The sequence below is a fragment of the Somniosus microcephalus genome, chromosome 2 (assembly GCF_052327205.1).
Source record: "Somniosus microcephalus isolate GS21.2 chromosome 2, FLI_Smic_1.0, whole genome shotgun sequence".
In the NCBI taxonomy this organism is placed as follows: domain Eukaryota; kingdom Metazoa; phylum Chordata; class Chondrichthyes; order Squaliformes; family Somniosidae; genus Somniosus; species Somniosus microcephalus.
Window position 1 is genome coordinate 199728306 of NC_140988.1, and position 25590 is coordinate 199753895.

Here is a 25590-nt window from a genome sequence, read left to right on the forward strand (position 1 = left end):
AGCTTAGGGCTATGGTGAGCCATATCCCAAAGCTCACCGAAAAAGGGTAGCCCTCGGTCCACTTCAGGGAAGTGGAACAGGTAGCCAGCGTCAACGAGTGCGATGATGCTGAGCAGGCCAAATTGCTGTTGTTCCCTTTGGAGGGTAAGCTCCTCCAATCCCTGTCTGAAGAGTGTAAGAGGGGGCAGAGCGGGTATGAGGAGCTCAGGGATGAAGTTCTGGAGGCCATGGGGATGAATGAGGGAAGTCCTTTCTCCCGTGAGGAGAAGACAGTGCAGCTCACAGGGGAAACTCCGCAGGCTTTCGCGGACAGGTTATGGCCGGTGTGCAGGAGTGCCTGTCCTGGGGCACCTAACCGGGCATTCCTGAACTGGGATCAGCTGGCCCACTGGCTCCGTTGCCTGGTGGCAAACAGCTTGCCACAGGTCCGGGCCAAGGCGGAAGTCTGGTTTGACCCTAAGAATCCCCTGACCACCGAACTTACGGTGATCAGATCGTTGACCCTAGCCTATAAGAACGGTAGGGGAACCGATGCACACCCACCTAAGGGGAAGGTGCATGAGGTAAAACCCGGACAGGGTAGGAAGGAGTGGCATCAGGAAGCGAATAACCCTTCTAGCACTAAGCTCAATTGTTACGGGTGTGGGAAGGATGGACACTGGAGGAAGGAGTGCAAAAACCCTTGGAAGGATAACAAGGGAAAGAATTCCACAGCCCTAGCCCAAAAGACAGAGACAGGAATCACTCCCGCCACGGTCGAGTCATTTTTGGACACCATGAGGTCCCTATTGACTGGCCACGGGAGAGTAGCAGCCGTTACCGGTGCTCTGACCCCGTCAGTCCCATCCAACCCACGGCCCTGACTAGAGCCAGCGCAGCCTGTTTACCTGTGTTCCCTTCAGTACGATGTATGGAAGGGACCCCTCGTGGAGATGGAGGTAGAAAAGGTAAAGGGGACCTATCTGTTGGATACGGGGACATCATGCACCGTGGTCCATTCAGCTAACCCCACCACCTCACCTCTATCTAGTGGGGTCCCATACAGTCTGGCGGGATTCACAGGCAGAGAACAGGCCGGCTCATTTTCCATCCCGGTCTCCATTTGTTTAGGTACGCTCCGCTCTAAGTGGACCTGTATCCTAATGAAGTGGGAACAGGAGGGTGGAAAAGGGATCCTGGGAGCCGACATTATTGTAGGCCATGGGATCCTGGTGGATTTAAGAAACCATTGCCTATGGGGGGCAAGTACAGGAAAGGAAGGCAGAGTTGTAGTCATCCCGGGGAAAGAAGGGAAGGGGCCCATGTGCACCACAAAGCCTAAAGAGTGTTATAACCTCGAGCTCATGGTCAATAATACCCCAAAGGAGTTCCAGGCATTTGTGCAAGCCCACCTAGCCACATTTACAACACACAAACACGACTGTGAGAGGGTCAATGGGTTCGAGGTCAGTGTAAACGGGGACCCTATTGCCCGACCACAGAAACTGTATAACTTCCCCAGGGAAGCGGAGCCAGACATGAAGCAGCCATGTCCTCCTCAGTACAGCAGGGGGTACGGAGACCGATAGCCACCCACGTAAACTCTCCAAATTGGCCGGTTAGAAAGCCGAACAACACCTGAAGGGCCACGGTGGACTATCGGGTGCTCAACAGCAACATCCCAGCCTGTGCACCCACGGTAGCAGCAGTTGCCGACCTGATAGGAAGTATCCCAGCATCCGCGACCACTTTCACGGTGCTGGATATTTCCAACGGGTTTTGGTCCATCCCTTTAAGGAGGGAGGATCAGTACAAGTTTGCCTTTACTTTTAAAGGGCAACAGTACACATGGAACTGTTTGCCTCAGGGCTTCCACAATAGCCCCAGCATCTTCCATCAGTGCATGGCAAACAATTTAAAGGGCTTCAGGCAGCCCAAGCAGCTGTTACAGTATTTGGATGACCTGCTCCTCTTCACTGATTCGAGAGAGGAGCATGGCCCACTACTGGCCGAACTGCTGGAGCTGCTCAGGCAAAAGGGTTTTAAAGTAAATCCGAAGAAAGCGCAGATCGGTCAGCAGGAGGTGAAATTCCTGGGGCTGACCGTACGTGCTGGGGAAAGGGCCATAGATAAGGCTAGAAGGGAAGCAGTAAAGGAGTTACCAGTCCCCAACACAGTCACGGGTGTGAGGTCATTTCTAGGGCTAACCGGGTACTGTCGAAGTTTCGACTGTTCAATAAGACTCTGTGAAACAAAGTGATCGTCAAAGGCAGACTTTATTTAACTACTTGCTAGCAAGGGGAGCTTCACATAGGCAATGGCTATCGTGACTTCTCCGAATACATGGACAACAGCACCTCTTTTTATACACAAAGATCAAAACACTTTATCATATGACATGGTATGGTATTGAGACACAATTAATAACATTGAGAAAGAGATGAGTAAGGAATGTTTAAGGTCAACAAGAAGATGACTAAAGGGTCAGCGGAGCCTCAGTGTCTTAAGATAAGGTTAGTCAATAGATACTCAAAAAGTCATGATGCAGGAATACCTTTAGATAAAGTTAATTAATTTTATACAATGGAGACAGTTTGTCTCTCACTTTGGTTCTGGACATTCATACGAATGTTTACAGTACATGTCCTTCGGTTATCATGCTTTTTGTTCTGCTAAGCTTATCTTGTTTATGGAACTGTCTAGCCTGCAAGCTACAAAGGAGTCACATCCTCTTCCTTAAACCGCTTCCTAATATGGGCCTGCCCGTTTCCCCTTATGTTATACTGTGTGAAGCCATTTTGGCCTGTTGAAATAGTTCCAGACTCCATTTTAATATAAGAGAGTATGTGTGCTTATTTTATACTAATATGTGTGGATATATATTTCTATGCTGATGCACTTCTACATTCCCCCATTTTGTCCTACCTAGGACAATATAGCCCACATTAATTCTTTCAGTCCCTTTTGTCGGCCCTCGTGCCAAATTTAAATTTTGGCCTAAGGATACCGACTTCATTTCCGTTTTGACCATCCCCGGGATAATACCTGTATTGATGGCTGACCTTATCTAAGATCGTCTCTCCTCTCTTGTCTATCCTAATTGTTAAAATCGTATTTTGTCCAACCGTATCATCTCTTCACGAAAGGGATTGTCCTGATCTCCCTCCATAAGTGGAAAGCATCGCCAGCCCATAGCGACTTACTGGTTTTATTAAACACCTTGGTCCATTCTAGTAAAAACGTCCCCTGCTTGGTCAGACCAGGAATAGGTGGTTGCCACGTGACTGTTTGATTGCAGGAACTCTCTCCTATTCTCTGTCCAACCTTCCTCCCTACCTTGACCTCCTTTTTAAGGCATAACGACCCTTGCGGTCTGCCAACTCCTGAGGTGTTAGTTAAGGAGAGGAAGGGGGCGCTCGAGTATGGTTATAATTGGGTTGATACCATCCCTGGAAGGTGGTCAGATTATAACCTGCTGATCTCCACTGAATCATATCCATGGTTCTGTCTGGGTTGCCTGAACTATTTCGCCTTATGATCCATTCTGCTGTTTCGGAAATATTAAAGGGAATAGATCTTAGTGGGATTCCTCCTGTGGTGTGAATGGGTATGTGGGCACAGACCCAGCAACTAGATCTACCACTATCCTTAGCATGCTCGTAAGCCATATACAGAAAAGTGTTAACATGTAATTCTCGTTACTTTCGGGGTTCTTCAATATATCTCTGACAGTTTACGTATACCATCTCAATGAGCACATACAGCGTAAACAATAATTTCATCGTCTCAAGTCTTTTTTTTTTAAATGTCCCCGTCTGTTGCTTTCTTGCAATGGGATGCGTGTATCCAGGTCGATCTTTCCTTGTTTTTAACAGCTGTGTTCGTTGTCAGGAGTACTTGGTATGGCCCTTCAAAGCGTGGCTGTAGTCCGTTCTTTCTTTTGAAGACCTTTACGTATACGTTATCTCCTGGTTCCAAGTTATGGCACCTTCCTTCCGCTGGTTCCGTTTGCGCCTCTTTTACCTGCTGGTGAAAGCTGGAAATACATCTAGTTAATGCAATACAATAGTTTAACATGTTCTCATCCATTTTATGGATGTCCATTTGCTTAACCGTAAGTGACGCTGAAAATGGCAGTCTTAGGGGTCGTCCCATCACAATCTCTTGTGGCGATAGTCCGGTTGTCCTGTTAGTTGCTGCTCGCATTATCATCAATGCTAGGGGTAATAGTTCGACCCATTTAAGTCCAGTTTCATTGCAAAGTTTAGAAAGTTTATTCTTCAGTACCCCGTTGTACCTTTCTACTAATCCTGCAGATTGCGGGTGGTAGCTGCAGTGAAAATGTTGGTTGACCTGTAAAGCTTTACATAATTCCTTTATAACAGTTCCAGTAAAGTGTGATCCGTTGTCGCATGAAAGTTGCGTAGGTATTCCAAACCTTGGTATAACTTCTTTCAGTAAACATTTCGCAACCGTTACGGCATCATTTTTCCTACATGGAAAAGCTTCCACCCATCTTGAAAACATGTCTATGATTACTAATACATATTTGAATCCGAGACATACAGGTAGTTCAATAAAATCCATTTGTAAATGTACAAAGGGTCCTGTTGGATTTGGGTGGGAGGCAGCCTGTACCTTTTCCGTTTTACCTGGGTTCATTGTTTGGCAGGTAATGCATTGTTCACTAATTTGTTTTGTAATTGTCACTGCCTGGTGAATACCAAGTTTGTGTGATATAGTCTGCCATCCCCCCTTTGCCTGCATGTGAACATGTGGACACATCAGGCAATCCATGGGAGTATTGACTTGGAAGCCACCATGCGGCCGTCATGGTAGACCCATACTCCTTCAGGTGTTTTAAAACAAGAATCATTCACCCAAGCTAACACTTCGTCCAGACTGGCCTGTAATTGATAGGCCAAAACGTCATCAATTGTGGGTGGGGGATTGTCTGGATCTTGATTTCTAAGAACATATGCAGACACTTGTGACCCTGTATCAGAAAGAGCAGCAGCCTTAGCTGCTCGATCCGCCCTATCATTGCCCAAAGAAGCCTGGTCTTGATTGCCTGTATATGCTTTGCATTTAATAACAGCAATTTTTGTAGGACACTGGAGAGCCTTTAAAAGGTTATCAATTTGTTCAGCATTTTTAACTGTAGATCCTGATGAAGTCAGGAATCCTCTAAGTTTCCAAATTTGACCATAATTATGAGTGACTCCAAATGCATACCGAGAGTCAATATAAATATTCACTGATTTTCCTGTAGCTAAAATACATGCTCTTGTAACGGCAAACAGTTCTGCTTGTTGTGCTGAAAAGAAAGATGGTAGTCAGCATACTTGGATAATTGAATGATCATCGGAAATGGCATATGCACTTTTTGGCGAGCCCTTTTCGTCTCTGAGGGCTGATCCATCCACATAAAATATAAAATCGCTATTGTCCAGAGGAGTTTCTACAATGTCTATACGAGGCTTAGTGATAAGCTGAGTCACTGATTCACAATGCCTCTTGGGTAGGTGATGCAATTAGCAGGTCGTCTACTTACTGTATGAGGGTTAACCCATCGGTTAAGACAATGTTCTGTAAATCATGTTTGAGGCACTGCGAAAAGAGAGTTGAGCTTTCTGTATAGCCTTGTGGCAGCCTGGTCCATGTGTATCGGGTTCCTTTGAACGTGAAGGCAAACAGAAACTGGGAATCTTGGTGAATAGGAATGCTGAAGAAGGCTGAGCAGAGATCAATGACCATATAATACCTTGAATTAGGAGGTATACTGGTCAGGATGGTGGCTGGGTTTGGGACCACCGGGTAGGCAGGGAGAACAGACTCGTTAACTGCTCTTAGGTCTTGAACCAACCCTGACTTATTCTCCACTCCTGTTGAACTGCAGCTTTTGATAGGCGTAGGACCATCTGTCCTAGATCAGAAGGTTTGAATTCATGCGCCACTGCTAGTGTACAGTGTGGCTTAGAGTCTTTTACCCTGAATAATTCCCATGCTGTTTGGGTCAACAAGATTGGTGACGCTATTCCTTCTTGCCCAATTAAAATTCTTCGGATTTTAAGTGAATATTTCTGATGCAGAAAGGGCTTGTAATTAATTGCCACTTCTAGATCTTCTCCCGTTTTGTCATAATAGGCTATACGATGCAATTTATCATGCCAATGTCCCAAATTAAACTGCTTCTGGTATTCTGATACTGATCTTGTGGCATACTGCAATGCTCCCACAGCCATCAGTAATTGTTTACTGAGGTTGTCATCATGATTAGTTCAACAATACAAAATAGGAGAATTGTGGACCTGCAATGGGTACATCCCACATCTGTCAGTTGGAACATATACCTTCAGTCCTTTTTCCATACATGATATCACTGCTTTCATTTTACACAACAAATCTCTTCCTAATAAGTTGATGGAAACGTCTTCAGATAATAAGAATGCATGCTGTTCATGAAAGTCTTTCATCTGTACATCCAATGGAGTGGGCCATACCATAGTCTGGGTTGTTCCTGAAAGTCCTACACACTTGACACTCTGATTGGTACAAGGTGCTCCTACTGCATATTGTTTAGTCAAGACCGAATTAGTTGCTCCAGTGTCTACCAAAAAATGGAACTTGTGTTCCATTCATATTTAAATTTATAAATGGCTCTTCTTTAGAATTTAATGATACTGCAGGCAATTGTACCACAGCCTGTTGTTCCTGGGCAATGTCTGGGGTGGGCTCTAAGTAACGTCATGCTGAACAATTTGGATTTTGTCCAAACTCTTCGTTTGGGCCACTTTGATTTCCCCAGGGATTGCTAGTTGTCCAATTAGTCTGTGGACGAGTGTGAACCTGGGCTTGGGTATTTCTGTTTCCGGATAAATTTTGTGGACCCTGCCAACCCTGATTTGTTTAACTTTTTGTTGTTTATTCTGTTCCTGATTAATCTCATCCCTCTTTTTATTATGTTTACTAACTTCTATACTTCGTTCGCGTCGCCTCTCTGCTTCCTTTTTCCAATCTGAGAAGGCTGACCAATTTACTTCTTTTTTTTTTCCTTTTCTCTGCGGGTCTCTAGTTACGAGGCAATTCTCTAGACATGTTATTCTGTCTAAATTAAAGGCTCCGTCTATAGGGAATGGGTATTTGTCATTCTTGGTCCAATTAGACCATTTAGGTAAATCATTTGTGGATGATCGGCCACAATTTTGAAAAATATGGAAAGCTGGGGTTCCCCTTTCGGGGACCTTGCTTTCTGCAGCTCCCATCCTAGTTAGTTTTCAATTTCCACTAGCTGCACTTGTTCTGGGTCGCAAGTTTTACCCTCAACCCTCTTACGACCCCTACAGGATGACCAAAGTGCTGACAGCGATCAACAATAACATACAATAATAACAATCAAGAAAATACTAAGGAATAACTCGAAGGTCCAAACAGGTACACAAAAGAACTCAGACATAAAATAACATAAGTACAGTTATGCAGGCTTTCTACAAAAGCTAAATTACAATCCGACAGTTTTCTCGATCTGCGTGGTACGCTCTACAGATCGAGGCCTTATTTTATAAGCTTTTAACAACTAATGACTGAGTATCACTATCCTAAGTGCCTTTATGACTCTCCGCCCACTTCAGGGTCCTGACCTTCGCGTGGGGGATTTCCCCTCTTAACAACCGGTCTAAGGCTGCGCGTTTGAGACAGGCACTTCCTTGTCCTAGTTGATCAACTCAGTCACTAACAGTTTTCCTTTAAATCTTTACAAATTTTACATATGCATATAAGCATTATTTTACAAAACAGTTGTGTTTTATTTCTGAATCCTTATTCTATACTTATCCTTATTCTAACTACCAATCTATCCTTCGGGATTACTAGGTAGTCCCTTCACAGATTTACGTCACTGTGCACTCTCTGCCTATCCTTCGAGCTAGTCTCTTCACAGGTCTTCTGGTACCCTTTCTGTGTCTATCCTTCAGGCTAATCCCTTCACAGTACACTCACATATTCCGGAACTCAACCTGGTCGCGACCTTTCTGCTGTCTCCCTTTGTCCGACAGTTTTGAAACCTGAACCGGCAGTATCCTCCTCCTTTTAATGTCAAGATAAAAGAAGCAAAAGGTTACACAAGTTAACTCAAGTTCCAAACACACATGAGTCTTAACAGATCGCAGTGCTCCCGTCGGAAGTAACAGACTACACCAACTATGTATCTAAAGAGAAATCCTTTTCTGTGAGAAAACCTCACTTATGGCCATTCAGGATTTGTCGTTAGCAAAGTATGGTGTCCTCGTCCGTGACTTACCGAAAGGCAGCAAGCGATCTCGGTGGAACCTCCAAGAAACTGTCGAAGTTTCGACTGTTCAATAAGACTCTGTGAAACAAAGTGATCGTCAAAGGCAGACTTTATTTAACTACTTGCTAGCAAGGGGAGCTTCACATAGGCAATGGCTATCGTGACTTCTCCGAATACATGGACAACAGCACCTCTTTTTATACACAAAGATCAAAACACTTTATCATATGACATGGTATGGTATTGAGACACAATTAATAACATTAAGAAAGAGATGAGTAAGGAATGTTTAAGGTCAACAAGAAGATGACTAAAGGGTCAGCGGAGCCTCAGTGTCTTAAGATAAGGTTAGTCAATAGATACTCAAAAAGTCATGATGCAGGAATACCTTTAGATAAAGTTAATTAATTTTATACAATGGAGACAGTTTGTCTCTCACTTTGGTTCTGGACATTCATACGAATGTTTACAGTACATGTCCTTCGGTTATCATGCTTTTTGTTCTGCTAAGCTTATCTTGTTTATGGAACTGTCTAGCCTGCAAGCTACAAAGGAGTCACATCCTCTTCCTTAAACCGCTTCCTAATATGGGCCTGCCCGTTTCCCCTTATGTTATACTGTGTGAAGCCATTTTGGCCTGTTGAAATAGTTCCAGACTCCATTTTAATATAAGAGAGTATGTGTGCTTATTTTATACTAATATGTGTGGATATATATTTCTATGCTGATGCACTTCTACATTACTGCAGAGACTTTATTGAGGACTACGCAGCCACAGCAGCCCCTCTGCTCCGACTCCTACACAAGGGAGTGGAGTGGGCTTGGGATGAGGGTTGCTAGGCAGCAGTTGTCAGGCTCAAGAAAGACCTGCGGACCGCACCAGCTCTAGGGGCCATAGATGGGAGAAAAGAGTGCTTTCTAGAGGTGGCAGCCAGCGGGCACAGCCTGAGTGCTGTGCTGCTCCAAGAGCGGCATGACAGGTTGAGGCCGATGGTCTACTCCTCCAGGATACTCACGGATGTGGAGAAGAGCTACTCCAATTGTGAGAGGCACCTCTTGGCCACACATTGGGCTGTGAAAAGCTCACTGATCTTCACAGGCACCTCTCCCATCACCCTCCTCACCCATCACACACCCACCCAGATGCTCCTGGACGGGAGAATCAAAGATGGGACAGTGAGCAGTGCCTGCATTGCTCACTGGACCCTGCTTCTCTCGCAGATGGACCTAAAGGTGAAAGGGCTCTGCGAGCCAAAGCTCGCAGCCAACTTGGTATATCCTGGAAATGCCCACCGGTGTTCCATAGAAGGGGTTTGGGAAGTGGACATAGGTTTATGGGCCGGGATGCACCCCACAGGCTGCAAAATCTATGTGGACGGCTCCAGCACGGTATCTGCTGGTGAGCAACTCACAGGGTGTGGAGTTTATGACCCAGCGGCAAACATTGCCCTGGCAATTAAGCTCCCCAGCACCATGAGCGCTCAGCAGGCTGAATTGTCCGCGGTAGTGTACGTTGTTAGACACCCCGAAATCTTCCCCACCCCGCACACGATTTGCTCAGACAGTATGTTCACCTGCAATTCATGTACTGAGTACCTGGCCATCTGGTCCCGCCGTGGATACAACTCCGCCGACGGGAGACCCCTCACAGTGAAACCCCTGCTGGAGAAAATCATAGCAGCAGTGGGGGAGGAAGGGGAGGTTTTCATCCATAAGGTGAAAGCCCATTCCTCCACAGAACCCCATAATCAGGGCAACCAGCAGGCTGACATGTTAGCTAAGGAGGGTGCCCACACAGGCACTTTCTGGGACCCATAGCACCAGTCAGGGGTAGGGATGGGACACCAGGGAGTGCAGGGGTAGCTTTAGCCCCGGACCTCAAGACGGTCCAAACCCAAGACCCTGTCCTCAATGCAGTCCTCAGTGCAGTGACTGAGGGGAAAAGGTTAGAGGGTCCATACGGCACAGCAGCCCTCTCCGTGAAAGAAGGCATGCTGTTTAGGGGAGAACAATGGGTAGTACCACAGCAGCACCAGAGGGAATTCCTTCAACTGGCCCATGAGGGTCCAGGAGCGGGGCATCCCGGGCCTGAGACCACTTGGCAGCGGGTGGAACAGGCGGGATGGTGTCCAGGACTCAGGGAAGATGTCCGCGAGTTCTGCGCCAGCTGTCTGGTGTGTGCTGCTAACAACCCTGACCCCCACAAAAGGAAAGTACCTATGGGACACATCAGGAGGGTAGAGGGACCTTGGAAGTTGATACAGGTCGACTACATCGGGCCCCTGCCCACCGCCCAGGGAGATTATAAGTACGGCCTAGTCCTGGTAGATGTGTTCACGATATGGGTAGGAGCCTTCCCCTTCAGAACAGCCACAGCTCTGGGTACAGCCAGGATCCTGGTCCGGGAGGTGTTCTCGCGATGCGGCTTACCACAGTATGTGGAGTCTGACCAAGGGAGTCACTTCACCGGGCAGGTAATGCAGAATACCCTTATGCTGCTCGGCATCGAGGGGAAGTGGCACGTCGCACACAACACACAGTCCTCAGGGATTGTGGAGAGGATGAACAGGACCTTGAAGGAAAGGCTGAGGAAAGAGACGGTGGACTCTCCTAGTAAATGGGCCGCGGTCCTACCGTTGGTCCTGATGGGGATCCGGGCCAGCCAGTCAAAATGCACGGGGTACTCCACACACGAGCTGATGACTGGCAGGGTTATGCGGACCGCCACCCATGTACTAGCCCCGGTGCTCACAGAAGGTCAGTTCAGCGAGGTAAACCGGGACAGGTTCACCAGGAACCTCTTTGAGCACCTTAAGCAGGTCCACGGGCAGGCGGCTGGGAACATGGGAAAGCAGCATCGGAGTAACCGATTGCTGTTAGAACCCTGAAAACACCATGAGTGGGAAATAGGGGATCAGGTTATGGTGAAGAATTTTGCTCAGGTAGGAAGTCTAGAACTGCTATACATGGGGCCCTATAGCATTGTAGACAAGGCCAGCCCCATGGTATACGCCATTAAAATGCCCCGGCGCACCAAATGGTTCCATATTAATCAGTGTAATGTGGCGTTGCCACATTGGGGAAACACTGTGTGTATGTAGATAAACCTGTATAATCCCCTTTTAACTGTTGTATTCCCCTCCCCCCGCAAGACAGTTGCAAGCTGAGAGGAATAAGGCATGTTCAGACTTGCCTGCTGCTGAGAGAATGAGAGAAGGAAAACCAATCAGGTTCCAGCAGGTGACCAATCCGTGAGTCATCACAGGCTCGCGGGCTTTACGAATTCAGTACTGTATTGTGAGAGTTGGAGTAAAGACCTATTTCTTGTAGCTTGCTGTGTTGCCTATTTCTTTACGCAGGAGACTGTAGTCTCCCACATTGGTGACCCTGAATGTCGGCGGCCGAAGCCCCCAACTCACGTAGCCCTACAGAGGCCAGCAACAACCTGACGGCAACCAGCAGCAGCCCGATGTCGGCCGGCGCCGCGTCCTTGAAGCTCCCCACCTTCTGGGAACACCAAGCACCAGCTTGGTTCGCGCACACGGAGGCCCAATTCACCCTTCGCAGGGTTCAAGACGATGAAGAAAGGTACCTCCACTTAGTCTCAGCACTAGCAAGCTCCATCGCCGCCGATGTTCTCGACCTGCTGGGGAACCCACCACAGACCGGCAAGTACTCAACCATTAAGGTTCGCTTGCTGCAGGCTTACGGCCTGCCTGGGGAGGAGAGGGCCCATAGGCTTCTTTCACTACCAGGCCTCGGCGACTCTACCCCGACCCAGTTGATGAGCCGGATGCTTGCGCTCCTGGGCTCTGAACCGCAGTGCTTCTTGTTTCGGGCCCTTTTCCTCAGCCTGCTTCCTCAGCAGGTACAGACTGCCCTCGCGGGGTCCCCGATCACGGACTGCGTACAACTGGCAGCCGCCGCGGACAAAGTCTTCACCGTCGCCCAACTCGGCTGTGCAGCCGCGAGGCTCCCCGACACCACCGAGCACGTGCCGCCACGCCAGGCCGCAGAACTATGCTACTACCACGCGCGTTTCGGCCACAAGGCCCAACGCTGCAGAGCACCCTGCTCTTTTGATCAAACCAAGATGGCCACCCGGCCCAACGCGTCAGCCCCGCGCCGCCGTCTAGGCCCGCTCGACCGCACCCCCGCCGCCACGATGGCCATCGGCACCGCAGGTAAACTGCTGTACATAACCGACTCCCTTTCAGGGCGCAGATTCCTTTGCGACACCGGAGCCCAATGCAGCATAATTCCTGCCTCCCAGCTCGACATCCAGGCAGGCTGCAGCGGCCCACCCCTCGTGGTGGCAAATGGCGCAGCCATTGCTACTTTTGGAAAGTGGCAGGCCGAGGTTTGTTTCAACGGCCAGCGATTTATATGGGATTTCGTGACGGCCTCGGTGGCACATCCCTTGCTGGGCGCTGATTTTCTTTGCGCCCATGGACTCCTGGTCGACGTCCGCGACAGGCGCCTGATCGACGCAGCAACTTTCGCTTCACTGGCCTGCTAGCAGAGCAACAGCCCGGCCCTCGTCAGGTCCTGCTCTGCCCCGGCGGATGACGGCTACGCCCGCCTACTCGCAGATTTCCCGAGGCTCACACAACCGACCTTCTCAGCCGCGGCAGCCAAGCATGGTGTCGAGCACCACATCGCCACTACGGGACCACCAGTGTTCGCCCGAGCCAGACGCCTGGACCCAGCCAAGATGGCGGTGGCCAAGGAAGAAATCGCCATGATGGAGAAACTGGGCATCATCCACCACTCGAACAGCCCCTGGTCGTCCCCCCTCCACATTGTGCCCAAGCCGGGCGGTGGCTGGCGCCCCTGCGGTGACTACAGACGGCTCAACGATGCCACCACGCCCGATAGATACCCCATTCCGCACATCCAAGACTTCTCGGCACACCTAGCAGGAAAGTCCGTCTTTTCCAAGGTCGACCTGATTCGCGGCTACCATCAGGTCCCCGTCCACCACGCAGACGTCCAGAAGACGGTGGTCATCACCCCCTATGAACTGTTCGAGTTCCTGCACATGCCCTTCGGGCTCAAGAACGCCGCACAGGCCATCCAACGGCTCATGGATTCCGTCCTACGGGACCTGAGCTTCCTGTTCATCTATCTGGACGATATCCTCGTGGCCAGCACCAGCAAGGCCGAGCACATCGCGCATTTGCGCTCTCTTTTCCAGCGCCTCAGCCAACACGGGCTAATCGTCAACCCGGCCAAATGCCAGTTCGGAGCAGCCCAAATTGACTTTCTCGGCCACAGAATCTCGCCAAGGGGAGCCATTCCCCTACCTTCCAAGGTGCAGGCGGTGGCAGACTTTCCCCAGCCCACCTCGGTCAAGGCGCTGCAGGAATTTTTGGGGATGGTCAATTTCTATCACCGTTTCGTGCCCAAGGCTGCCTCACTCATGCGCCCCCTCTACGAAGCCACCAGGGGCAAAACGGGCAAAGAGCAACTCACCTGGTCCAGCAAGATGGCGACAGCCTTCCACCAGACCAAAAGCACCTTGGCCAACGCCACACTACTGGCCCACCCCATCCCGGGCGCCAAGACCGCCCTCACCACGGATGCCTTGGATTACGCCATCGGCGCTGTCCAGCAACAGTGGGTCGAAGGCGCGTGGCAGCCACTGGCATTTTTCAGCCGACAGCTGCGCAAGAACGAGCAGGCCTACAGCACGTTCGACAGAGAGCTCCTGGCCCTGTTCCTGGCAAGCCGGCACTTCTGTTTCCTCGAGGAAGGCCGGCCGTTCACCGCATTCTTGGACCACAAGCCGCTCACTTTCGCCATGGCCAAAGTAACCGAACCCTGGTCTGCGCGCCAACAGCGCCAACTCAACTTCATCTCGGAGTTCACCACGGACATCCGCCACGTCGCCGGCAAGGACAATTTGGTGGCCGACTGCCTCTCAAGACCCTCGCTCCACGCAGTGCACCTGGGCGTCGACTACGCCAGCATGACGAGAGACCAGGCCGCCGACGCGGAGATCCAGGCCCTCAGGACCTCAACCACCAGCCTCACTCTGGCCGACATCCACTTCCACGCAGCCGGCACAACCCTCCTGTGCGACGTCTCAGTCCCCTCGCCTATGCCGGTCGTCCCATCCGCCTGGCGCAAGCGAGTTTTCGACATCATCCACGGCCTCTCACATCCAGGGATGCGTGTGTCTCAGAAACTCATGTCCGCCAAGTTCGTCTGGCCTGGACTCCACAAGGATGTGAGAGACTGGACCAACACATGCGTGGCGTGTCAGCACGCTAAGGTCCAGCAGCACACACCAAGGCGCCATTGGAGTGTTTCCCGGTGCCCGAGAGGCGTTTCGACCACGTCCACGTCGATCTGGTAGGCCCCTTGCCGCCGTCGCACGGTTTCACACACCTGCTCACGATCGTCGACCGCACCACCAGATGGCCCGAGGCAGTTCCCCTCACCTCCACCACCACGACCGACGTCGCGCGAGCATTCGTCTCGACATGGGTGGCCCGGTTCGGCGTGCCGACCAACATATCCTCGGACAGAGGCCCCCAGTTCACCTCCCACTTGTGGAATGCCATCACCGCCGGCCTCGGCACCAAGTTGCACAGGACAACAGCCTACCACCCAGAGGCCAATAGGCTCTGCGAGCGCTTTCATCGTTCCTTGAAAGCCTCCCTCCGCGCCAGCCTGGCTGACACCAGCTGGATTGACAAACTACCCTGGGTCCTCCTGGGATTGCGCACCGCGCCCAAAGAGGACCTCCGCGCCTCCGCGGCCGAGATGGTCTACGGCCAACCGCTCAGAGTACCAGGCGACTTCCTCCCCCTGACAACGGAGCCGTGGTCGGCCGCCAGACAGCTTTCCCTGCACCAGGACGCGGCCCAGCAATTCCGTCCAGTGCCCACTTTGCAACACGGCCCGCAGCCGTCCTACGTGCCTCGGGACTTACAACATGCGGAGTTCATCTTCGTGCGCCGGGACGCGCACAGAGGCCCGCTGCAGGCACCATACACTGGCCCCTTCTCAGTATTGGAGACGGGGGACAAAGCTTTTCTTATCGACGTCGGCGGGAAGTCGGACCTTATTTCAGTAGACCACCTCAAACCGGCGCACCTGGACCTCAGCTTCCCGTTTCGTCTGGCTCTTCCCCCACGGCGGGGCAGACCTCCTGCGTTGGCGGCGGCCCCACAAGAGGACCAAGACACGACAGAACCTTACTTCTCGGCCGCCGCCCCACCTTCGCCGGCAGCCCGTCCAGCCAGCCCACCGGCAGACCAGCCGCCAGACCAGCCGACGAACCAACCGGCCGACCTCCCAGACAGCCCTCCTCACATGCCAGATGGCTACTACAGCCGCTACGGCCGTTTGGTCAAACCTCCGCAGAGACTGACTTTTACAGTTAATGAGGATTCTGGGGGGGGGGCGTATGGGGAAACACTGTGTGTATGTAGATAAACCTGTATAATCCCCTTTTAACTGCTGTATTCCCCTCCCACCGCAAGACAGTTGCAAGCTGAGAGGAATAAGGCATGTTCAGACTTGCCTGCTGCTGAGAGAAGGAAAACCAATCAGGTTCCAGCAGGTGACCAATCCGTGAGTCATCACAGGCTCGCGGGCTTTACGAATTCAGTACTGTATTGTGAGAGTTGGAGTAAAGACCTATTTCTTGTAGCTCGCTGTGTTGCCTATTTCTTTACACGAGAGACTGTAGTCTCCCACAGTAAACTGTTTAAGCCCGAGAAGAGAGAACAGCCAGTTGGGGCAAAGTCTGAGGATAGAAATCCTTAGCCTGCAGCGGGAGCAAGTTCACAGACTGCACAGGCAGGCTTGTTTAAGAGGAGGGGCCATCCCGCCCACCGATTGGGACACTCCCCCACTCTTCTGGGATTCGGATGATGTAGGACCCGAAGGCAAAGACCCCGGCCCTGACCCAGGTTTAGATGAGTTGGGACCTGAGGGCGAAGAACTACCTGCCCCTAGTCCAGATTCAGGAAAGGTAAAGCCTGAGGATGAATATCCCCAGCAAGCGGTAGTGGTAAGTTCACAGACCGCACAGGAGGTGGCAGTGGCTCATGTTAAAGGCCCAGCAGCCAGAAAAACCCCACCCGCCAAAGTCCCCAGAAGGTCCCCACGGACGCCCCAGCCAAGGAAACCGTGGTCACCGGCTCCCCATTTTAAAGGGGCAGCCTCCCGAGTCAGGGGTAAATCTAAGGACAGAGGTCCCCAGCCAGCAGCCACAGGCTGTGAGGGACCGAAAGTACAGGACAGTGCGGCCACACCGAAGGGAGCGGTGTGGCGCAGCCCGAACAGGAATTAGGCCGGCCGCCTGGAGACGGGCAGCGGATGTACATAGTTTTACGTAATTGTTAAGTGTGATATTGTTAAGTTTGGGTGTTTAGTTTAAGTTTAAACGAGGTGATTGGTAGTTTTAAATAAGTAGTAGTATTGTTAAGAGTGTTTGTATTGAGTCGAGGTCGCAAGACTCGACTATGCTTCACCCAAGCCAGAGAATCTCCTCGGGACCTGGCTATATGTTCTTATGTCTCTTTGCAGGAGAGGATTTCAGGATGAAGGGGGGTGTTCTCCTACTCGCTCTGATAGGAATGAGCATTGGAAAGCGAGGTGACGTGGAGGACTCCCACATCTATCGGTGTTCTGGAGAGAGAGCACCGATAGTTACCGATGGAGGTGGCGAATGGGGTGTGGAGGAGCTCGCCATCTACTTCCACGAGGGAAGGTGGCCAGGATGGCTGGGGTCCAATTCGACTCAGTACTCCAGCCAGACCGGGTTCACGTTTGGGAAGGACTCCCTCCTGTGCCCCAGGGTACAGGTCGTCGCCACAAGGGTCAGCGTCACCGTAGGGGAACATGTATGTTTAGCATGCAAGGGACAGAATCCTCTGGATAGGTGGTGGTGGCTCAGAAAACTGAGCAAGGATATGGGAAACCCCACAGTCGAGTGGGAATGATTGGGGAACAATACCCATCGGACGATTACAGGGACTCACGGGGTATTGAGTGTGTGCTGGGACAAGTGGTGGGAACCGGACCAGGGGATTTATGTCTGTATGTGGGGATCTGAGAAGGTCTGCCCCACAGGCATATCCATCATTTTCCACTGGCAATGTCAAGATGCCGAGGAGGGGGTGGAGTGGGATTCCAGCCTGCATGCGTGCGCGGTCCCATACTCCCCGATCCCAATGAATGCCACTGAACTTTCACCCACCTCCGAAAGCCCCTGCCCATGACCCAGGCAGCAAAGACACACAGGGAGGGGTGCCCTGCCACCACCAAGGGACCAGGGAATGGGCTGGTACTATTGCCTACGGAACAGGTGCAATACCAGGGGATATACTACAAGGTAGCTTCTGTGATTTTGAACCTTACCGAGGTACACTTACCTGAGAGGTGCCCCAAAGAGACAGAACAGCTATACCAGGCCCTGTTAAAAGACATGTTTAGGAAATTCTACGAGTTCGATTTTGCCAATGTAGACAAAACCGAACTATACAGTACACACACGGAGTATTTTGGTAATGCGGGAGACAAAGAAGGGGAGCCTGGATCGATGCTTTTACTGCATTTAACACAGGATCCTCTGTCATAAACAGCTTGGATGACATAGAATTGCAGAGACAGATAAACGGTCTAAAAACACAATTGAGTAAATTCCTATTGAATGAAAATAAGGTAGTAGGCTCAGAGTTACATGAGGGCCAGGCCATGATGGTGCATTTAAAAGAGACAATAGCTCAGCTGGAAAGACACAGCAAAACTGTGAATGCCCTTATAGAGAGGACAGAAATGCTTCAGATCAGGCTGCACAGAATGAGCTGTGTGTACTGTACGGGGCATGGTTGCTAGGCGAGGGCCGCAGTAACCTGGAGGATTTAAAACAGGGTTTAGTCCCCTCCTGTATCAGCAACAAGCACCTCGCAGCCCTCCATCCATTTGAGAATGCATTAAGCCTGTGTAAACTCCGGCTAGCTTCTGAGGCCTACCCTGTCCCAGTAGATTGTGGACGTTCAAACTATACTATCATGGGTATAGTAGTGAGAATGCCGGTCATGGGTGGGACAGCCCGACCCGCACCGGTATACAGGGTAGAGAACATTGGAGTCATTCAAGGGGGTGCACACATCCGTTTCACAGCGGTCCCACCTTATGTCATAAAGTGGGAGCACGCTATGACAGGTACTGACCTCTCGGGGTGCCGGAGCCGGGGAGCACACATAATACTGTGTCCCCAGCACTTGAACGCCTATTCAAAACCACAGTGCGGGTTTAAAGCTGCTGGCGGAAAACCTATATACTGTACCATGGAGGTAATGGCACAAGACCATGTTCCCCCACAGATAGCATATATAGGAGGTGGGACATATTGTGTCACTACAGGTGTGCCCCACTACCAGCATGGACAGCATAGCTGGTGTCCGGTAAGTGACAGCAGTTTCTGCTTTAAACCCAAGGCAGAAGTTCAAGTGGCCCAGCAACGGATTGCCCCCATTCCTGAACCCTCCACTGTTCACCTCACTGTAAAGGAGAATTTCACCAACCTACAAAAGTATGTAGCACTTTTCGGCTACGAAATCCCCCCTCTCCCAGAACATCTTACCAAAATACTCAAAGCAGTAATAGTCTCACAGAAACATTTCTGCACTCTGGAGCAGAAGACAATAGAGATAGGGGCCAAAATATTGGCTATTGTGGTTCCACCCTGGTGAGACATTTATGGGACATTCCTTCATGGATTAGACTGGCTTCCCACATCCTCATGATTTGCCAGCTGGGAATAGCATTGTACCTAGTGTGCAATCAGTGCAAGGGAAAAGGCCAAATACTAGAATTCTGAAACCAAAGGACGTGGAAAGAGCATTATGTCAAGGTGGAGGGAGATACACCTGTTTGAGTTTTTTGTGTGTTTCTGAATGAAGATTCGTTTTTTCCTTGTGTTTTTGTTATTTTTATTAAAGATTTTTGAAATGTTATTTTAATAAAATGTATGTGTACCAAGTGGTGCCGGGGTGTTGGACCCCCTCCATGCTTGGATGTGTGTAAACAACTGTATTCTGTCTATGTATGCTTATGTACACTACAGTTTTACAGAATGGGACATGCATGTGTCATGGGATCATAGATAGGTAATTACAGGGAAGGTTGACTATGGATGGTCGGGAATTTTGCTCACCTTGAAAGGATGATACTTAAAGCGAGTTTAGGGGGGAGTGTAGGGTTCTCAAAATTCCCACATTCCGCAAATGTTATGGATAAAGGGACCCTGTATAGACAAGTTATTAAAAAGGGCACCCAAAAGAAAATGGCTTCTGAAACCTCGTGACAGAAGCCTGCAGGATTTTAAAAGCAAGGCCCTGCAAAAGGCAGGCCCATTCAAATCCTGAAACGAAACCTAACATGCATGAATCTGTGAAAGACTTTGTCATTTTCTAAAGCCAGACAGCTAGGTAAACACAGAATATACATTTCTTCACCTTGAAACAGATCAACTCAGGATAGACCTAATCTTGAGGCCATTAATTTTCTGCATAAATAATCGGTAACAGCTCAAAGTAGCTACCAAGCCAGGAAAAGATGATTAAATTTCATAAATAAGAAACAGCCAGGATATTGAAGCCATTAAACAAGGAGACAATCGCCCCAAAAACAGTTAAAGTGACTGACTGTAATCACTTTAGACGAGCCGGCAAATTTAAACAAAGAACTGACCTGATTTGGCGCGCAGATAAGTGGTGAAGAACCGATATAGTTGTAGGCCCACCGGTAGCCAAGAGCTCTCTGCCTCTTCTTCCCCTCCTCCCTTCCCACGCTGCTCGACACCGAGGACGCCCATTACAACACCGGGGGACAAACGCGGGAGGAGAACGGGACCCGACTGAACACAAACAGGACACACGGGGCAGCAAGCGGGCAGGCGAGACGAGACGAATGGCAAGGCCGATAAGCAGAGAAGGGCAGCGTAGAGAAACGTTGGTGACGAGCCTGCACACACCCCGGTCCAAGTATAAGCTGGTATTCGAAGCATGGGTAGAAGGGGCAGCTGACGACCACGAGCACCGCGGTAACAAACTCAAGCCAACACCATAGACCGCCAACCTAACCCCAACTGCAACAAAACCTTCGGCGACCAAACCACCACCAGAAGAACAACCATTCTGCAAGGTAAAGTACCCAGCAAAGACTTTACTCCCTATCTCTAATGGAGGAAAAGAGGGTACTTTACACAGACAACTCCATCACCACGCCCTGGGACCACGTGACAACGGCAGGCCCCAAAGGACACAAAGAGCGAACCCCAAAACCACAACCGGCTTAATCAACAGGTTTCGAACCGTCAAAAAGAAACCCCATTGGTGAGTATAAATCCCTGGCCCCTCGTAGCTCAATCTAGTTAGGTATTGGGGGTGGGGCAAGGGTAGGGGGATTTTTAATGTGTTTGTTCCCTCGATATGCCGTGTGTTCCCCATTCCCAAATAAGTGTACTTTTATATGCCTGTAATTATTCTAGTAATTTTCAGTGTTGTGATTTTATTGTGCCTTTAATAAAAATTACCGTTTTCTTGTACCAAACCAGTTGTCTACTCTATTTCTGTATCGCCGCCTGTACCTAATTCCGGTGTCTGGAACCCAGGGGTGTGGGAGTGGTTCAAACCGCTCAGAAACAGTCAGAGGCAGAGTTGACTGGGCACACGCCACTCCCTACACTGGCTACAGACTGCAAGGTCACGATATACACGCACCTGGGAGCAGTGCCGAAAATGGTTCAATGATCTTCTGCGAACATCAAAAGTGAGTATCACATCACAGTTACCTTAAATCTGCTTCCCTCCTCTTCTCATCACCAGCACACTGCATTGTCAGCCTGCTCCTCCACATCCCACCTTACCCTTACGTCTCTTACACCCTTACCTCTCTATCTCTCTGTCTGTACTGAATCACTTCACCATCCTACCATGCAGCCCTCACACTCGCTCTCACTGTTATGCAATGGCAACAACTAACAATGCACAGGGTGGCAGCTTCCTCTTGCCACCTCATTCCATCTTGGTCTCCCTCTAAGATACAACATTATGGATTCTTCACAGTCACTCCATCACTCTCGCTGAAACTCCACTTGTGTCCCTCCTTGCAGGAAAAGATAGCCCACAATAAGAGGGAGAGAGCAAAGACAGGAGGAGGTGCACTATCCGTAGTGACATTAACCAACACTGAGGAGGCTGCTCACGACAACATGGGAGGTGGCGAGGAACTGGAAGTGGGGGACGGAGAGACAGGTGCAGTTGAGGAAGCTGGTGCCAGAATACATTTTCATCCCTGGCATTTACAAATCATCATTGACTGCAGTGGCATATGATGCTCCTCTGCAGAACAGGATGTGTCTGCGACCTGAAAATCTGATGTCTAACTCATGCCTTTACTCTCTCACTGGTCCATCAAGAGCCCTCCCCACTGTCGAGGAGGAAGAGGAAGACAACTCATCAGAGGAGTCTTCTGCCTCTGAGGGCGCACCATCACCAGACGTAAGCGCACCCAGCAGTAGCGCAGATACGCACACCTCAGTGGGTCCGACACGAGATAGAGTAGTGTTGTCACCTGGTGTATCACAGCTCACAAGTGAGCATCAGCAGATGGTGAAGACAGCTACAGCAGTGGAGAGTCCTCATCGGAGGTCGCAGGATGCTCCTAGCTCTGGTCAGCTGCATGTAGATGCTGTGCCTCTGGGGCCATCCAGCGGCACAGTAGGATGGAACTCCAGGAAAAAGTGCAGGAGTCTCTAACAGCGTAACTGCGAGTGTGCAGAGAATGCAAGCGTCCATCTCTAACATGAGCACTGCCTTTGTGAAGGCTGTGGCGCATGAATGTTCCACCCTGGAGAGGTTGTCTTTTTATTCGTTTACGGGATATGGGCGTCGCTGGCAAGGCCAACATTTATTGCCCATCCCTAATTACCCTTGAGAAGGTGGTGGTGAGCCACCTTCTTGGAACGCTGCCGTCCATGTGGTGAAGGTACTCCCACAGTGCTGTTAGATAGGGAGCTCCAGGATTTTGGCCTAGTGATGATGAAGTATTGGTGATATACTTCTAAGTCAGGATGGTGTGTGACTTGGAGGGGAACTTGGAGGTGGTGGTGTTCCCATGTGCCTACTGCCCTTGTCCTTCTAGGTGGAAGAGGTCGTGGGTTTGGGAGGTGCTGCAGAAGAAGCCTGGGTGATTTGTTGCAGTTCATCTTGTAGATGGGACACACTGCAGCCACAGTACGCCGGTGGTGGAGGGAGTGAATGTTTAAGGTGGTGGATGTAGTGTATGTACCTTTAAGGGGAGAACTACTTTTTACAGCTCCTGTATACTGTAGTACCGGCAGTGACCACACCTGTATATAAACCCTGAGTAGGGATCTGTACTGTTAGTTTTAGAGTAACCCTCATCCAGTAAACACCTGTTGATTGCTCCTCTGCAGTCTCTGTTTATTTCTTGAAGGACACCATACATCAAGATTCACGGATTTAACATTGGCAACGAGGCGATTCGAACTTACCTGCAACTCTGCAGAGGAAAGCCGATTCCAGAGGCACGGGCGTCGACCATCCGGCGGAGACTCCAGCGAGGCGGGCTGGCAACAGGTACGGCGCAGACCTTTCCCACACAGCGGCGGCTAGAGCCGACCGACGGCACAGGAAAAGGCCGAGCAGCGTCGGCGGGAGCAGAGAGAGAGGGTAAAGCGCACAGGGCGCAGCCGTGGTTCAGGACCGAGCGGCGTCAATGAGAGAGGCACGCAGGAAAACGCGCAGAGCGCGGCCGGTGTTCAAGGACTGAGCAGCATCCGCGGGGGAAGAAAGGAAAGCGCGGGAGACGTCATTTGAGCCGCAGCGGAGAAGAAGGGAGAGCGCGGGAGACACCATTTTTGAGCCGCAGCGGAGAAGAAGGGAGAGCGCGGGAGGTGCCATTTTGAGCCACAGCGGAGAAGAAGGGAGAGCGCGGGAGTTGCCATTTTTCGCCAGTCTAACCACACCCAGGGATGCCGAAGAGTGGCAGTGTCACAGCATTCAACAATGAAGTCGAAGATTGGGCGACATATGTAGAACGCATAGAAGTGTACTGCAAGGCGAATGAAGTGCCAGATGCCAGGAAAGCACTGGTATTGTTGAATTCCATGGGTGCAAAAACGTATGGCTTACTGCAAAACCTAATAACCCCAGAGAAGCCAGTGGAAAAGGATTTTGAAAGCATAGTGGCAATCCTACAGGACCACTTAAACCCCACACCGCTGCTGATAGCAGAAAGATTTAAGTTTCACAAAAGGAACCAGCATAAAGACGAAAGTAATGCTGAGTATTTAACGGAACTGCGCAAGCTATCGAAACACTGCCAGTTTGGAACGGGACTAGCAGATACTTTAAGGGGCAAGTTTGTGTGTGGGCTTCAAAGTGAAGGAACCCAGAAACGGCTTCTATCAGAAAAGGATCTTACACTGGACAAGGCTTTCAGCATGGCAGTATCACACGAAGCAGCCACACGGGGCGCTGCAGAGATACAATGGAGACCGCAAGCATATGGCACAAATGAAATGTCATATGGAGCAGTGAAGTGTTAACGCTGCAGCAGAACAACACACGACCATAAGGATTGTTGGTTCAAGGACCAAGTGTGCAGACAGTGTGGAAAAGTAGGACACATAACAAGAGTCTGCAGGTCAGGAAAGGAAACCAGCAGCAAGAAATCTCCACAGGAGAAGTACAAAAAGGTACATAAGGTGACGGAGAGTAGTTCAGACGAACAGAAAAGTGATACAGACTCCGGAAGCAAGGAGCTGGGTTGTCTGAAACTACATAATGTAATCAAAATGGAGGATCACTAAACTATCTGGGTCACGCTCAAGATAGACGGAGTCCAAGGGAAAATGGAATTGGACATAGGATCAGCCCTAACAGTCATAAACCGAAGGGACTACAAGCGGCTATTCTCACATATACCCTTGAGAGATACAAAGATTGTCTTGATGATGTACACGGGGCAAAAAGTCTACCCCAAAGGAAAAATAAGGGTGAACGTTATATATAACGGCAAGGAAACACCAAAAATGGACCTATATGTATTGCCAGATGGAGGACCACCACTACTAGGACGTGAATGAATCCGGAAGATACAGTTAGATTGACATTCCATACAAGCACTGACTGTAGATGCCAAAAAGGATGAGGACGTCACACCTGGACGACTGTCAAAAATGCTAACTGACGCACAAGAAGTGTTCCAGGAGGGACTCGGAACACTAAAAGGCATAACAGCGATGGTCAAAATAGAGGAAAATGCAAGCCCAAAGTTTTTTAAGGCCAGAACGGTGCCTTATGCGAATGTTATGGATAAAGGGACCCTGTATAGACAAGTTATTAAAAAGGGCACCCAAAAGAAAATGGCTTCTGAAACCTCGTGACCGAAGCCTGCAGGATTTTAAAAAGCAAGGCCCTGCAAAGGCAGGCCCATTCAAATCCTGAAACAAAACCTAACATGCATGAATCTGTGAAAGACTTTGTCATTTTCTAAAGCCAGACAGCTAGGTAAACACAGAATATACATTTCTTCATCTTGAAACAGATCAACTCAGGATAGACCTAATCTTGAGGCCATTAATTTTCTGCATAAATAATCGGTAACAGCTCAAAGTAGCTACCAAGCCAGGAAAAGATGATTAAATTTCATAAATAAGAAACAGCCAGGATATTGAAGCCATTAAACAAGGAGACAATCGCCCCAAAAACAGTTAAAGTGACTGACTGTAATCACTTTAGACGAGCCCGCCAAATTTAAACAAAGAACTGACCTGATTTGGCGCGCAGATAAGTGGTGAAGAACCGATATAGTTGTCGGCCCACCGGTAGCCAAGGGCTCTCTGCCTCTTCTTCCTCTCCTCCCTTCCCACGCTGCTCGACACCGAGGACGCCCATTACAACACCGGGGGACAAACGCGGGAGGAGAACGGGACCCGACTGAACACAAACAGGACACACGGGGCAGCAAGCGGGCAGGCGACACGAGACGAATGGCAAGGCCGATAAGCAGAGAAGGGCAGCGTAGAGAAACGTTGGTGACGAGCCTGCACACACCCCGGTCCAGGTATAAGCTGGTATTCGAAGCATGGGTAGAAGGAGCAGCTGACGACCACGAGCACAGCGGTAACAAACTCAAGCCAACACCATAGACCGCCAACCTAACCCCAACCGCAACAAAACCTTCGGCGACCAAACCACCACCAGAAGAACAATCATTCTGCAAGGTAAAGTACCCAACAAAGACTTTACTCCCTATCTCTAACGGAG